Source organism: Seriola lalandi, unplaced genomic scaffold (genome assembly GCF_002814215.2).
Source record: "Seriola lalandi dorsalis isolate HSWRI2012SDOR001 ecotype SW California unplaced genomic scaffold, Sedor1 jcf7180002053774, whole genome shotgun sequence".
NCBI lineage: Eukaryota > Metazoa > Chordata > Actinopteri > Carangiformes > Carangidae > Seriola > Seriola lalandi.
Genome location: NW_019524327.1, coordinates 1 through 664, shown reverse-complemented (window position 1 = coordinate 664; position 664 = coordinate 1).

Sequence of the window (664 nt, the reverse complement as noted above, 5' to 3'; positions counted from 1 at the left end):
ACTTCCTTTGGCTGAGGTGTTGTATAGCCTGATGGCAGTGGGAACAAAGGATCTCCTGAACAGTGAGATGAAACATTTGAGTTCTTGTCGCTCCAATCACTGAAGGCCATCGTCAGATCCCTGTACTCCTCTTCCTCCCCGTTCCTGATACGCGCCACAATAGCTGTGTCATCCGAGTATTTCTGGATGTGGCAGGACTCAGGAACGGAGCAGAACAGTCCCCTGTGGAGCCCCAGTGCTGCTCATCACTGTCCCTGAGACACAGTTACCCAGCCTGGTTGCAGCCTGTCTCAGTACACAGGGCTTGTAGGAAGGCTGAAGAAAAAGCAGATTATGATCTGATCTGCCAACTTATTTACATGAAAAAAATAGAAAGAAAATAAAGAAAACACAAAAGAAAACACTAAAGTGTAATCAAGCAGTCGAATTGCATAAGTACAGTATATTTGATATTTCCAGAAGATCTGTAGTGTCTGAATATCTGGTTAATCTCTTCAGTGTTTGTGTCCACAGCGCAAAGACAGTTTTACATAAGAAAAATAGAAAGGGTAATAGAGTATGTATGTGTGTGTGTTTTCATGTCACCTCAGTTTTTTTTTCTCCAGGTCATTATACAAACAAAAACAAGTCTTATTTCAGTTTTTCTTGTATTTTGTTTGACTGT